This window comes from Tachyglossus aculeatus, chromosome 14, assembly GCF_015852505.1.
Source record: "Tachyglossus aculeatus isolate mTacAcu1 chromosome 14, mTacAcu1.pri, whole genome shotgun sequence".
In the NCBI taxonomy this organism is placed as follows: Eukaryota; Metazoa; Chordata; class Mammalia; order Monotremata; family Tachyglossidae; genus Tachyglossus; species Tachyglossus aculeatus.
In genome coordinates, this window is record NC_052079.1 from 7,429,239 (window position 1) to 7,441,496 (window position 12,258).

The window sequence follows — 12,258 nt, forward strand, 5'->3', positions numbered from 1 at the left end:
AGTGCACGTAACACAAATCATTTCAAGTACTCTAGACAAAAATCTGTTAGAGATGAAAAACACTAAGGAACAGATTAGAAGATTTAGTGGTTTCTGCAATCAGACTCAAGTAGGAGGAACTTGTATCCTTGCACAACACTGCAAGGAGTTTGGAACTACCGCTCTCCTGGCTCTAGCAGAAAGATCATAGGCCTGGGAATCAGAGAGCCTGGCTTCTAATTCCACCTCTGCTGCTTGCCTGCTGGGTGGCTTGGACAAGTCACTTAGCTTCTCTATGCCTTAATTTCCTTATCTGGAAGGTGGGGATTTAATACCAGTTCTCCCTCCTACTAAGCCTGGGAGCCCTATGGGCCTAATTATCTTGTATCTATCCCAGCACTCAAACACCACAGTTCTTATTATTGATGATGGGAGACCACGGAGGGGGCATTTTTCCACCATCAAATATTTTTGAAATTAGCCAAAACAGAGGCTTTATACAGATGCTGTCTCAAGTACCTCCAGGTTGTGGAGTGGTTACAGGAAGACATAAAGTCAGAAGTCTCTTCAGCTGAATTGTGTGGCAGGGCTTGTTACTGATCTGTCATGGTGTTTCTATCCCTGGGATTACCATGTAGTCAGCGCTGAATAAATACCAGGATGAAGTTAAAGTCCAAACTCACCGAAATGGGGAAAGCCAACCAAGTTAGGAGTGGCAAAGTATCAGTAGTAATAATAATAATAATAATAGTTATTTGTGTAGAGCATACCATGTGTCAAGATGGTGGAAAGAGCTAGGTTGTGGATGCAGTCACAGTCCTGTGTTCTTTCCCCTGGGCCATGTTGCTTAGTAAGATTCAAAATGACAGAAATATACCTTGATGATTTCAACAGTTGATTTTTCTTTTGAAATTCTTAAACTGTGCCTTTCTAGTTTAATGCACATTCAATAGAGAAGCAGCATGGCTCAGTGGAAAGAGCACGGGGCTTTGGAGTCAGAGGCCATGGGTTCAAATCCCAGCTCCGCCAATTGTCAGCTGTGTGACTTTGGGCAAGTCACTTAACTTCTCTGTGCCTCAGTTCCCTCATCTGTAAAATGGAGATTAAGACTGTGAGCCCCACGTGGGACAACCTGATCACCTTGTATCCCCCCAGCGCTTCGAACAGTGCTTTGTAGATAGTAAGCGCTTAACAAATACCATCATCATTACCCAGAAGGCAAGTGGAGAAGCCAGGATTAGAACTCAAGTCTCCTGAGCCCCAGCCCTCTGTTTTTCCCACTGGGCCACTCTAGACTGTCAGCTCATTGTGGGCAGGGAATGTGTCTGTTTATTGTTTTCATTCATTCAGTTGTATTTATTGAGCACTTACTGTATGCAGAGCACCATACTAAGCACTTGGGAAGTACAAATCAACAACATATAGAGACAGTCCCTACGCAACAACGGGCTCACAGTCTAGAATATCGTACTCTCCCAATTGTTTAGTACAGTGCTCGGCACACAGTAAGCGCTCAATAAATACGACTGACTGGCTAGGTCTGGGTTGACTCTAGGGGCTCTTTCTAGTGTGGGTATATCCTAGGAGTGAGAAGGACTGAGGTTGAAAACCAATTCACTGATCAGCTAGAATTGTAATAATGGTGGCATTTGTTAAGCACTTACTATGTGCCAAGTACTGGGGTAGATAGCAGATAATCAGGTCAGACACAGTCCCTGTCCCACATGGGGTTCACAGTCTAAGTGGAGGCATTGAATGATCATTCTACAGATGAGGAAACTGAGGCCCTGTGAAATTAAGGTCACACAAAAGGTGAGGCAGCCAAAGTTAGTACCCATGACCTCTGATGCCCGGGTCCTTGCTCTATTGCTGTGCCAAGATATTGACAGGCAGAGATACAAGGGAAAGAGTCTGAGATTAACATAAAGGAACATGATAGCGAAGGACTGTTCATGCAATTTATGTTTTGAGTGAAGCAGGAACTTGGCTCAAGGTCGGGGTTAAGTCAGTGATATCTTCTTCACTTTTTGGCTTCTGTCTTAGGAGGCTGTGAACTTTGGCCCTAATGCAGAGCATCCTGCCAAACTTCCAGGGCAGTGAGCAGCAACAGCTTGCCAGTTCAGCCACGGGCCAGTTAGCCTGCTTCCTGCCAAACCCTCATTCTTCCCACTCCCACTGTTTGTAAATATTTTTTATAGATCTCGTCCAGTGTCACAAACATGTAATTTTTAATGTTTGATCACCCTTACCAGATAGATAGCAATGAATTTGACCCAGAAAATTTTGAGTTCCATCAATGCCTTCTGGAAAAGTTAGCAGTCAAATCGAAATGATGGTTGTGGTCAGGCACAGATTTGAGCGAGTACTTTCAGTGAATGCAATTCCCAGTTTGAAAAACTGCTACTTGATTATATCCACAAACTAAATCCATGTTGAAACCCACATATTTAATCCACATACTAAAAATTCATGTCACACCGCCTCCACTAATTAAACCTGGACTCTACAGAGCATTTTTTAAAATCTCTCACTTGATCATCACAATACCCCTTGGAGCTGAGTATTGTCCCCGTTTTGCAGTTGAGTTATTAGAAGAGCAGAGAGGTTAAGTGGCTTCTCCAAGGTCGCACAGCACAAGTGGCACTGCCAGGACTAGAACCTGGCAAATCGATTTTTTTTCCACTAGCCCATGCAACTTCCAATCCAAATAATGTCCTGCCCTTTATTTTTACCTCTAGACTGTAAGCTCCCTGAGAGCTGGGATCCTGTCTATCTACTCTATTTGTTCTGTGCTCTCGCAAGAACTTAATGTAATACTCTAGACACACATGAGCACTCACTAAACATCACTGATTGAGAAATGCAAGATGCTTTCACTACAGTGATCATAATTACAGTCAGTACCAGTAGTCCTTCACACCTGTCTGCCAACCCTGTTGTACTTTACTCTCCTAAGTGCTTGGTACAGTGCTCTGCACACAGTAAGCACTCAATAAATACCATCGATTGATTGCTTGGGTAAGTCCCTTCGCTTCTCTGGGCTCCTTCATCCGGAAAATGGGGATGGAGGCTGGCTCCTTTGCCGTTTCCTCCTCGGCCTCCCACCCCCCGACTGTGGGGGTCCCTCGGGGCTCAGTCCCGGGTCCCCTTCTCTTCTCCGTCTCCCTCCGCTCCCTCAGAGAACTCATTCCCTCCCACGGCTCCGACTCCCACCTCTACGTGGACGATTCCCAAATCTCCATCCCTGGCCCTGCTCTCTTTCTCTTTCTCCAAGCAGCGTGGCTCAGTGGAAAGAGCCCGGGCTTTGGAGTCAGAGGTCATGGGTTCAAATCCTGGCTCTGCCACTTGTCAGCTGTGTGACCTTGGGCAAATCACTTCACTGGGCCTCAGTTACCTCATCTGTAAAATGGGGATTAAGACTGTGAGCCCCCCGTGGGACAACCTGATCACCTTGTAACCTCCCCAGTGCTTAGAACAGTGCTTTGCACATAGTAAGCGCTTAATAAATGCCATTATTATTATTATTATTATTGACTGATTAAATAGAGGAGCTGACTAACTCGCTTGAAGGAGAAAGAAATAGGCAGGCAATCCTGATTCCCACTGTATAGTTTTTCAATGGGCTTCCCACAGAGGTTAATACTAGTAATTTATCCCTCTACTTTAGTCCAATTATTCACACAGACCTCAGCCATTGAGGTATTTAAATATGATAGTTTTTCTGGCTATTAAGATGTAAGTTCTTGCCCCACATTAATTTTCCACTATGATAGCTATTCTAGAACTTCTTGTGAAGCGTTTCTCCACAAAAGTAGTACTGTTCTCCTTTTTTTGAATCATGAACTAAATGCATGCAAGCAAAATCCCTCGAGGGAGAGGAATCATGTTGCCAACTTGTACTTCCCAAGCACTAAGTACAGTGCTCTGCACACAGTAAGTGCTCAATAAATATGATTGAATGAATGTCTAATTTCCATTTGTGTATTCTTTCCCTATAGTTAGTTCAGTGCTCTTCACCCAGTAAGTGCTTAATAAATAATATTACTACTGCTGCAGGAAAATTAAAAGTAACAACTGTGCACCTGTTGGCAGAGCATTGTGAAATCATGTTGAGATAGATACACCATCCCCTCCCTCAAGAATCTTTCTTGGGTGGAGGAAGAGGATGGTCGGCATAGGTATTATTTACTGTGATCGTTTACAGGTATGAGTAAAAGGCTAATGGAAAGATGGCTCAATGACTGAATAAGTGGCTTGGTGGAAAGAACACGGGCTTGAGAATCAATCAGCCAACCTGGGTTCAAATCCTGGGTCTGACACTTGCCTGCTAGGTGACCTTCGGAAAGTCATTTAACTTCTCTATGCTTCAGTTTGCTCATCTGTAAAATGGGGATTAGATACCGGATCTCCTTCCTACTTGTACTGTGAGCTCCATTTGGGACTGGCATTGTGTTCAGTTCACTTTTCTTGAATCCACCCCAGCGCTTAGTACTGTGCTTGGCACATAATAAGCGCTGAACAAATTCCACAATTATTGTAATTATTAAATCAGAGTACAGTGGTCCTAACTCCATGAAGACAACACCTGTCCCCCCCACCCAGCCCCTAAAGCCTTTTGAACTGCTTCCTCAGCCACACTCACTCCAGGTCAATGATGAGAATTGAGTGCCCACTCTCCTTTGAAGCCTTTTCCCTACCAGTCACAATACTCCCCCCCTACAAAATGTAAAGTTGGTGCCAGCTACATTTATGTACATATCTTTAAATCATATATTATAAATTATTTATTCGTATTAATGTCTGTCTCCGCCCCCTAGACTGTAAGCTCATTATGGACAGGGAATATGTCTGCTAATTCTGTTGTATTATATTCCCCCAAGTGCTCAGTATAGTGCTCTGCAGGTAAGCACTCCATCAGTACAATTGATTGACTGACTGACTTATGCCAATGGAGGTGGTAATTGGCAGGGTGTAATATGGGGATGAGGCTTTGTGGATGGGGAGGGAGAGAGTGGAGGAGCGAGGGATCAGTGATGGTAGAGTAGAGAATGCAACTGGGAGAAACAAAGTGTGATGAGACCCTGGGATGGAGTCTGAGAAGAAAGTTGTAGTGCAGGAGGGAGCAAGCTGATGGGGAGCCTGAAAGCCAGCCATACTCAAAAATTCTCTAGGAAGTCCATCCATGTATTAGGATAGAAATGGGGGCTCCATGAGGGTACTGTAATCCCGGCCACATTTTAGTCCAGCCACATGTTTCTAAGCAGTCTGTCCTTCATGTACTCTGATTATTAACTTCAAAGGTGAAATTTCTTATGCAGGAGATCCACAGAGGCATGAAGGAAGAAGATGATAATTTGGATGTGCATTTTGAAAAGATGAAGTGCTTTCATGTTTTTTACATGATTTTCTACTGCAAATTCAAGTGTGCGCTAGAAAGGAACTGATCCTAGGACTTACCCAAAATTTACAAGATTAAAAGCAAGTTCTGGCACCGCTGCTGCTAGAATATGGATAAATGGAACTCCCCTCGTCCTCCCCCTCCACCTCCCCCCCCCCCCCCCCCCCCCACACACACACATCTCCTTGGTTCTCTTCAGAACAGTACAGGCAACAGAGATGTGTTTCTATCAAGATTATGAATGTTGTAAGATGAAGATATTTATGCAAGGTAATCTTTTCATGATTTCTCTTTTCCCGATCAGCAGGGGAAAATGACAAGCTACAGTGATTCCTCATAATTTAGCCATGAATTGGTTCACACAAAGGCTTGAGTCTGCCACTGAGGGGAAAGGGGCTAAGCTGCTAAAGTTTCAAATTCACCCAGAGTCACAGGTGCCATTCAAAGCCTGAAGCCAGACTGGGAGAGGCCCTGAAGAAATAGTCTAGGTTTGGGGTGGATTTACATGTGACATCATTTGGCTACACTGGGTGATGTCACATAGAACATGGGATCCCAGTCAATTCTCCCTCTCCTCTGGGCAGCCAAATATTGAGATGAATAAGTGCATGTGCGGGGAACCTTCCTTGATGATCCATGTATTTCCCCTCTCTCCTAGTACAAGTCCATGTCGAAACTCCCCTCCCCACTGGGCCTTTAGGGTGGATGTCCCCCTGTGGAATCAATCGATCCATCATATTTATCAACAATCTCCACTCTAACGCCACTTCAGTCTACACTGCACATCACTGGGGACAGCTCTCTTGCCTTGTCTTATGCTATTGAGTCATTTCTGACCCATAGCGACACTCAGCAGCATGGGAAAGAGTTGAGGGTGGAGACTCGAGTATACTAAGCAGAAGGCAGCAATGGTAAACCACTTCCGTATTTTTACCAAGAAAACTCTATGGATACACTACTAGAATGATTGCAGATGGAGAGCAGGGTGTTCTGGAAGAGAAGTGTCCTATATGCCTCAAAAACCCTCCAATGGCTATACATTTCCCTCCAAATCAAACAGAAATGTCTTACTGTTGGCATAAGGGTTCTCTACCAGGCTTCTCTGCCTTACATACCAGCTCCCTTCACCTGCTATTTTCCAGTTCGCACTCTTTCCTCCTCCCAAGCACCTATCACTGTAGACACTCCGTCCCTGTCCCCTTGCTCACATTGTGACCTCCTGCTTTAGAGTCCCTCCCAGTTTAAATCCAGCAGACCACAGCTTCAAAGCCCCTCCTAAAATGTGGCTGCCCCCAAAGAAGCTTTCCCAACTCAATTCCCAACAACACACTCTTGTCAATCCAACAGCCATCCTAAGTACTGGACATATTCACACCCATCTTCAGATTAATTGTCAATGTATGGGCATTTATTCAGCTATAAAGGATAGACTTGTAATGGTGATTACTGGTGTCCATCTCCCTGCTTCTCAGTCCATAATGAAGGAGACTAGCTAGTTATCGTTCACCATATATTTCCTCCTTGCCTTTATGGTCTCCAGAACACTCAATCCTGGTCCCTGTAAAATCGCTGTAGGTTTTATAGAGCACAATAAACCTTTTTACTTTGTGAATATGCCTTTTCCTTAGCATGAGCTAAATAATAGTTCGTGGGACATTTCTAGAAATGCCTGGAAAAGCGCACATATTTTTTCACATTCAATTAAAAGCCTAAATGCATTTTCCAGCATTCATAAAGAGCAAAGTTGGTATGTTTTCTACAACACCTTGGGAGTCAAGTTGGAAACTGTAACTGTAAATCTCAAATCTACAGAGTAAAGCAGCAGCATTTTGCAGTGAAGGATAACTGTCGAAAAAGTCTGTTCCCATCTTTGTGAGAAACATAAGCCTCTCTGTCCTCTTGGGGGAAAAAATGGAAACCTCACAATGATTTACAAATTTGGGTTCAACTACCTCAAGTTTAAAGATTGGTTTATTCAAATGAATGTGACCAACTGGACTGTAATAGGGCATATCATTAACTTAATTTCAATACCACACATTTGATATTCATCTAGAGAAACCCAAAGGCAGACCCATTTATATATTTTTCTGATATGTAAGAGGAACTTGTTGACTTTTTTCTGCTGAATTTTCTGTGAATAACTGAAGACTCCCTTTATGAAATGAGCTGTCAGTCAGCTAGGCTGACATTGACAAGCTAGTTGTTGTACCTGAATAAAAGAACAGAACAAAAGCCCCGACACTCCTGAAGAACATGTGGTTACCCCCTCACTCCCTTGCCTGCCACCCAGTGTGTCTGTGAATAAGTAAAAATGACAATAAAAAGGTGTTTTAAGATGGAAGATGTTAAGTTCAGAACAAAATCCTCTAAATGCACAGCCTGTCTGAAAATCTATTGCCAGTCAAATGTGAATCCTACCTCACAAGAAAGGAAGAGGAAATTGATTTTTCTGACAATTTTTTAGAAAGCAATATAGTGGAAGGACCTCAGGACCAGAAGTCAGGAGGCCAGGGTTTGAGGCCTAGCTCCACCCCTGTGACTGGCTGATTGAGAGGCTGTGAACCCTCCTACCTACCCTCTCTGGGTCTCAGTTTCTCATCTGAAAACTCAGGAAATGATTGATTGTGAGTCCTCTGTGTGCCAGAGGCCGTGTCATCTCTCATATCCTTGTGTATACACCAGTGCTCCACACATATTAAGTGCTTAATAAATACCATAACTATCACTTAAGTGCTTCAAAATCCTAGATCATCTAATAAACCAACTACAAATTCATCTCACTGTAATGTAGAAATGGGGAACTAGTGGAGTCAGATTTATTTCAGGAAATCATGCTTCAACTCTTAATTGGGTCTTTTTTTTCAATTGAGCAAAACGATTCAGAAATGTAAAGTGATTTCCCTCAATACAGCCAAGCAGTGGGCATTGGAGTGGAACTTGGGGAGATTTTTGAAGCCACTTTTCAGGGATCACATATGTTGAGTCGGGCCTATACTAAAAAGGCATAAGATAGGAATCACTTTTCAGATTCAACAGTTCAACTGAATGACAATATATCCAAAGCAAACTTAATAACAATAATGGTGGTGATATTTAAGCCCTTACTATGTGCAAAGCCCTGGGGATAGATACAAGATAAAGATAATCGGGTCAGGTGCAGTCCCTGTCCTACATGGGGCTCATAGTATGATCAATCTATCACATTTATTGAGCACTTACTGTGTGCAGAGGATTGTACTAAGCGCTTGGCAAAGTATGTTGCCAACTTGTACTTCCCAAGCGCTTAGTACAGTGCTCTGCACACAGTAAGCGCTCAATAAATACGATTGATTAGATTATAATATTTCGGCACTGGGCACATAGTAAGTGCTTAGAAAATACCACAATTATTATCTCTTCAAACATGTCCATGTCCCCCATATCTTTTTTTTTTTTAAAAAAAAAAAAACAACTTCTTTAAATCCCATTGCACCAAACTACCACCCCATCTCCCTCTAACCCATTTCGGCCCAAACTCCTCAAGAGGGTTTTAAACACATCTGCTGCCACCACTTCCTCTTTTCCAGCTCCCTGCTTCACCCATTTCACTACATGGATATGATTCTATCCAAGTTCACAAATGGCCATCTTGCCAAATCAAACAGAATCTACTCTGTCCACAACCTCTCAGAAGGCTTTGACACTGCCGTCCACTCCCTACTCCTGGAAACACTACCTTACCATAGTCATTCTGTCATGGTTCTCCCCAGTATCTCCTCCAATCTGTCTGTTTCTCTTCTGTCATTTTCATTGTTTCTTCCCCACCTCTACTCCCTTGGCTGCGGGTATCCCTTAAGGCTCTGTTCTGGACTCTTCTCTTCTCAATTTACACTCACTACTCTTGGGGATCTCATTCATTCCCATGGGTTCTACTCCCACCACTATGTGGATGATGCCCAAATCTACCTAGCCCTAACCTCTCCTTCTCTGCAATCTCACATTTCCTCCTGACTCCAGGATATTTTTCCTTAAGTATCCTTCCATCAACTTACGTTCAATATCACCCAAACTGAACTCATTTCTCTCCTACATCCTTCCTTCACCTAGCTTTCCCATCACATTCAACACTACCACCATTTTTCCAGCCTCACAAGCTTGTAACCTCCCTATTCACCTTTCACCTCTTTTACTTCGCTTGTAACCTCCCTATTCACCTTTCACCTCTTTTACTTCGCTTGCCATTTACCAAGAGCAGCCGCAGACTTCAATCACTGTAAAAATCTCATCAACTTGGTTACTTTGGCTTTTAAGAAAAGCACCTCCAGAAATCTACAAAAATGATGCAGTAAACTTAGAATTTTACCATCACAACTGACAAAGCTAGTCAATCTTTAATAACGCACCAACTCCCGCCCCATTCCAACCCTTGAATATCTGAGATGGTAAAGTGATCTGAAGACCAACTACTTTGTTCTGTGAAATTGTGAAACTTACTTTCCACCACAACTGTGGTTTCTTGGCTCCTGAGAGCCATGGAAAAATCATACCACTTCCTCTGAGAATTGAAAGGCTCCATGCCAGTGGCCCCCTGAGGGAGATGAAACACTGGACAAGAGGTTTTAATCAAAAACAGCATCAGCTTCCTTACTGGAAAAATGAAAGTGGGGTGTAGCCAATGTTTATAAGGCATAAAATGACAGCAGGTTTCCATTTTACATCTCCACAATAGTAATACTGAGAGAGAAAATCAAAATGCTTTACAGAAAAAAAAATGAGAAGGGATTACTACAGGAGTAAATTGATCAATATATTGCATTGCAGGGCACTCTACTGAGTGCTGAGGAGACTATAATAGAGTTAGGAGACCTGATCCCAACTCTTGAGCACTGTAGGGAGGGGTGAAGAAAGGAAAAGGTGTGAAAGGGTTGAAGGAGAATTGGCCTGCTTCCTCTAAAACAGTGTGGTCTAACCACCTGTGTACTATTGATCTTGGGGTGTCATCCTTTGACACCCCAAAGGATGACAGGATGGGGTGTCATCCTGTATATATGTTTGTACATATTTATTACTCTATTTATTTTACTTGTACATATCTATTCTATTTTATTTTGTTACTATGTTTGGTTTTGTCTCCGCCTTTTAGACTGTGAGCCCACTGTTGGGTAGGGACTGTCTCTATATGTTGCCAATTTGTTCTTCCCAAGCACTTAGTACAGTGCTCTGCACACAGTAAGCGCTCAATAAATACAATTGATGATGATGATCCTTAATTGCCTGGATGTGCATCTCCCAGAAGGTTGGAAAACTAGCTGCCAATCAATAGTATTTCTTGGACACCTACAGCATGCAGAGCACTGTACTGGCACTTGGGAGAGTACAACAGAGGGGGAAAAAAAATCAAAGGACCTTACAATCCTTCAGGGAGGCAGGCACAATAATTTACTTAAGTTGAGTAGGTAATAGAATAGGTATGTGAGGAAGTGTTTTACGTAGCTGAATGTAGACTGTAGAAGTGGAAGAAGCGACTGTAAGACATTATGGGCAAGGAATGTGTCCACCAACTCTTTTGTATTGTACTTTCCCAAGCACTTAGTACAGTGCTCTGCACACAGTAAGCCTTTAACAGGAGGAGCAATATTGCCTAGTGGATAGAACATGGGCCTGGGAATCAGAAAGACCTGGATTCTAATCCCGGCTCTGCCTCATGTCTGCTCTATGACCTTGAGTAAGTCACTCCACTTCTCTGTGCTTCAGTTACCTCATCTGTAAAATGGGGATTTATACTGTGAGCCCCATGTAGGATAGGGACTGTGTCCAACCTGATTATCTTGCATCTATCCCAGCGCTTAGTACAGTGTTTGGCACATAGGAAGTGCTGAACAAATACCTTAAAAATAAAGACACTCCTCAAATACCACTGATTAAGTGACTGAGTGAATAATTGCTGAGGAGGCAGATGGGAGTACGATCTGGAGGGGAGAAAAATAAATCGGGGACGACCTCATGGAGGAGGTGGATTTCAGAAGGCTATGGAAAATTAAGAGATCTGTGGTCTGGTGGATTTGAAGGGGAAAGTAGTCTTGGGCACTAGAAAGAGCACGAGCAGGGGATCAGGAGGGAAAGGGATTAAAACAAGACACAACAAAAGAAACAGAAGAACAAAGATGAGTGAGCTGGGAAAAAGAGTTGATGAGTGAGTGGAAGATTGAACATGCCCTTCTCACTTTTGGTGCACAGGGAGAGAAGCAATGCACAGAATCTCTCAGATCCATTTTGTAATCCCCAAGGACATCTGGGCTACTGAGTAAAACAACAGAGGCTACGGGGAACAAAGTACAGGAGTCAACACCAAAGACCAATGTCTCTAGTTAGGGTCCACCCTTTTGAGGACACTTGGAAAGCAACTTAGTTCCTGTCTCTGAATCAGCCCCACTTTAAACTGTTTTGGGTCTTGCAAAAAGGAAGTTTATGAGTCCCTTTAGTGAATGAAAGATCACTAACAAGAATTCTTTTCTCAAGAACAGTAACTGGAGAAGATACTCAAATAAGATGTAACCTTTGGAAATACTAATGTCAGATGTAAGAAATAGAATAGAGTTTTGCTGTAGTTGTGTGCTCTCAACAGAGGTTCTCACGTGGATATGATGTCTCAAAAAGTAAACCAAATTTCCTGGAAGGAGCCACTCAAGACTTAAAGGAAAAGCAGAGCTGCGATGAAGAATACAAGAGTCACCAAGAGTGGGACACCATGAATTTCATCAACAGAATATTCTCAGAACATTTTGTTCCTTAAATATTCTTGGAAAAAGAAAACATTCTCAATAATTTTCAGAAGAATATTGAAACTGTTGAAGTCAGCAATTATTTGCTTGGGAGAGTGGAGGACTATTCTTAGGAAA